This window comes from Oncorhynchus mykiss, chromosome 8 (genome assembly GCF_013265735.2).
Source record: "Oncorhynchus mykiss isolate Arlee chromosome 8, USDA_OmykA_1.1, whole genome shotgun sequence".
NCBI classification, from domain to species: domain Eukaryota; kingdom Metazoa; phylum Chordata; class Actinopteri; order Salmoniformes; family Salmonidae; genus Oncorhynchus; species Oncorhynchus mykiss.
The window spans coordinates 77,357,584-77,361,501 of record NC_048572.1 but is presented as its reverse complement, the minus strand read 5'-3'; the positions used below and the strand labels follow the sequence as shown (position 1 = coordinate 77,361,501).

General features: G+C 45.8%; 1 long non-coding RNA gene across 1 annotated transcript; it reads left to right on the top strand.

Moving 5' to 3' along the window:
* Positions 1–1,444: 1,444 nt before the first annotated feature.
* LOC110530675 lies at positions 1,445–3,217 on the top strand. Its single transcript, XR_002474570.2, has 3 exons — positions 1,445–1,854; positions 2,632–2,703; positions 2,922–3,217. It is a non-coding gene; the product is annotated as an uncharacterized LOC110530675 (long non-coding RNA).
* Positions 3,218–3,918: the final 701 nt, after the last annotated feature.

The window sequence follows — 3,918 nt, the reverse complement described above, 5'->3', positions numbered from 1 at the left end:
TTTTAACAAATCAAAAACTGAAAAATTGGGCGTGCAAAATTATTCAGCCCCCTTAATGTAATACTTTGTAGCGCCACCTTTTGCTGCGATTACAGCTGTAAGTCGCTTGGGGTATGTCTCTATCAGTTTTGCACATCGAGAGACTGACATTTTTTTCCCATTCCTCCTTGCAAAACAGCTCGAGCTCAGTGAGGTTGGATGGAGAGCATTTGTGAACAGCAGTTTTCAGTTCTTTCCACAGATTCTCGATTGGATTCAGGTCTGGACTTTGACTTGGCCATTCTAACACCTGGATATGTTTATTTTTGAACCATTCCATTATAGATTTGGCTTTATGTTTTGGATCATTGTCTTGTTGGAAGACAAATCTCCGTCCCAGTCTCAGGTCTTTTGCAGACTCCATCAGGTTTTCTTCCAGAATGGTCCTGTATTTGGCTCCATCCATCTTCCCATCAATTTTAACCATCTTCCCTGTCCCTGCTGAAGAAAAGCAGGCCCAAACCATGATGCTGCCACCACCATGTTTGACAGTGGGGATGGTGTGTTCAGCTGTGTTGCTTTTACGCCAAACATAATGTTTTGCATTGTTGCCAAAAAGTTCAATTTTGGTTTCATCTGACCAGAGCACCTTCTTCCACATGTTTGGTGTGTCTCCCAGGTGGCTTGTGGCAAACTTTAAACTACACTTTTTATGGATATCTTTAAGAAATGTCTTTCTTCTTGCCACTCTTCCATAAAGGCCAGATTTGTGCAATATACGACTGATTGTTGTCCTATGGACAGAGTCTCCCACCTCAGCTGTAGATCTCTGCAGTTCATCCAGAGTGATCATGGGCCTCTTGGCTGCATCTCTGATCAGTCTTCTCCTTGTATGAGCTGAAAGTTTAGAGGGACGGCCAGGTCTTGGTAGATTTGCAGTGGTCTGATACTCCTTCCATTTCAATATTATCGCTTGCACAGTGCTCCTTGGGATGTTTAAAGCTTGGGAAATCTTTTTGTATGCAAATCCGGCTTTAAACTTCTTCACAACAGTATCTCGGACCTGCCTGGTGTGTTCCTTGTTCTTCATGATGCTCTCTGCGCTTTTGACGGACCTCTGAGACTATCACAGTGCAGGTGCATTTATACGGAGACTTGATTACACACAGGTGGATTGTATTTATCATCATTACTCATTTAGGTCAACATTGGATCATTCAGAGATCCTCACCAACTTCTGGAGAGAGTTTGCTGCACTGAAAGTAAAGGGGCTGAATAATTTTGCACGCCCAATTTTTCAGTTTTTGATTTGTTAAAAAAGTTTGAAATATCCAATAAATGTCTTTCCACTTCATGATTGTGTCCCACTTGTTGTTGATTCTTCACAAAAAAATACAGTTTTATATCTTTATATTTGAAGCCTGAAATGTGGCAAAAGGTCGCAAAGTTCAAGGGGGCCGAATACTTTCGCAAGGCACTGTATATGAGATAGTGTAAAACAATTAAAGAAAACCCTCAATGTAGCCTATATAAATGGCATAATAATGAATGGATTTTTTATAGGTATTGCTTCTCTTTATTCAACCCACCTGCCCTTCAGCCACACAATATTTAATTAACCTAAACCCGTCCGCCCCGCAGATATAACCGCAGGGACTGTGGGTTATAGGTCAACCCGCGCATCACTTCCCGGGGACCCCATCCCAAAGTCTTTGTGGGAGATGAGGCCTTTCCTCTCCGGAGAAACCTCATGCGGCACTTCCCTGGAGCAATCATCCCCAGGAGAAACACGGTCTTCAACTACCGCCTCGCCCGAACCAGGCTGACTATGGAGTGCACCTTCGGCATTCTTGCGTCCCACTGGCAGATGTTCCGGTGAGTTGCCAGGGTCCACCCTGCTAACGCAGAGGTGTGTGTGAAGGCTACCTGTGTCCTGTATAACTTCATGAGCATGGACACAAGAACCATAAGGGGAGCTGCAGCTCTGCAGGATACTGCTCTGCAGGATGTTGCCAGGATGGGGGCCAACAACGCAGCACTTGTCCGTGTGCTGGAGATCTTCACTTTCTCCTTCTTCGAGGAGGGTGCTGTTCCCTGGCAACATCTTGTGCCATGTACTATGTACAACCAAAGGCTCTTTTAAGAGCCACCCACATTGCAGTAAAATATATTTTTTCATTTAATGTCATCTGTAGTTATTCTATTCCCACTATATCTCCATTTGATTTATAATTCTCAGGTGAGGGTGCTGTTCAGGTCTGCACAAAACAAAAATAGGCTATTTTAAGACGTTCAGGTGTGTGGGCTGTAGATCCTTCCACCTTCAAAGAATAGGCAAGAGGACCACCAATGGGGAATAATAAGACACCATTATTTATATTTATGTAACTATGCTATATTGTTTGTCTTCCTGAGTCTGTGCATATTTTTCAGTATAAATTACTCTGCAAACACTCAGTGTGGACACTAGGTGAGGCCACACACACACACACACACAGACACACACACACACACACACACAGACACACACACACACACACACACACAGAGAGAGAGAAAGATTCCTGTTGAACACTGTCTCTACCGTATTTTCTCAATAAGTGTCTCTGTTCTTCACGTCATCCCACACCCCCTTCTCCCTAAATCCTCTAGGTTATATCAGCTGTGTCAGTGAACCCCTCCCACTTCTGAACTGCCTGAAACAGATGCACATCTTTATCAGAGGTGAGAGGTCACTTGTTTGGGTCAACTGGAAGTATTATTAAAGAGATGGTTAACACTGAAATACAGACAGAGATGTAGTAGTCCCAGAGTTAATGATCTAAGGTCAGTTTTGTATTTCACCACCTGACAAATGTGATGACTGACAATAGTGTTAGAAATAAAACCACACAAGGCTCATTCATGCCATCTCTCACTCTCTCCATCGCTCTTATCTGCAGGTATTGTCTGTGAGAGAGGATGCCAATCCCTAGTCCCGTCATCGTCACCTCATCCGCTCAAAGACAACCCAACTGGGGGCCCAAGGCTGGTTAGGAGACACCGGTAGAGATACTATTATGTAACTGTGATGACCTGAGAGAATACGTAGTTTAGTTGCACTGTGATTCATGAATCATAAGCTTTCTTTCCTCTCACACCTCTCCCTCCACCTCCTCTTTCTTCCCTGCTCCTCTGTTCTCATCTCTTTCCCTTTCTGTCTTTGACCCCCTCTCACACCTCTCCCCCCACCTCCTCTTTCTTCCCTGCTCCTCTGTTCTCATCTCTTTCCCTTTCTGTCTTTGACCCCCTCTCACACCTCTCCCCCACCTCCTCTTTCTTCCCTGCTCCTCTGTTCTGCTCTGTTCTCATCTCTTTCCCTTTCTGTCTTTGACCCCCTCTCACACCTCTCCCCCCACCTCCTCTTTCTTCCCTGCTCCTCTGTTCTCATCTCTTTCCCTTTCTGTCTTTGACCCCCTCTCACACCTCTCCCCCCACCTCCTCTTTCTTCCCTGCTCCTCTGTTCTGCTCTGTTCTCATCTCTTTCCCTTTCTGTCTTTGACCCCCTCTCACACCTCTCCCCCCACCTCCTCTTTCTTCCCTGCTCCTCTGTTCTCATCTCTTTCCCTTTCTGTCTTTGACCCCCTCTCACACCTCTCCCCCCACCTCCTCTTTCTTCCCTGCTCCTCTGTTCTCATCTCTTTCCCTTTCTGTCTTTGACCCCCTCACACCTCTCCCCCCACCTCCTCTTTCTTCCCTGCTCCTCTGTTCTGCTCTGTTCTCATCTCTTTCCCTCTCTGTCTTTGACCCCCTCTCACACCTCTCCCCCCACCTCCTCTTTCTTCCCTGCTCCTCTGTTCTCATCTCTTTCCCTTTCTGTCTTTGACCCCCTCTCACACCTCTCCCCCCACCTCCTCTTTCTTCCCTGCTCCTCTGTTCTCATATCTTTCCCTTTCTGTC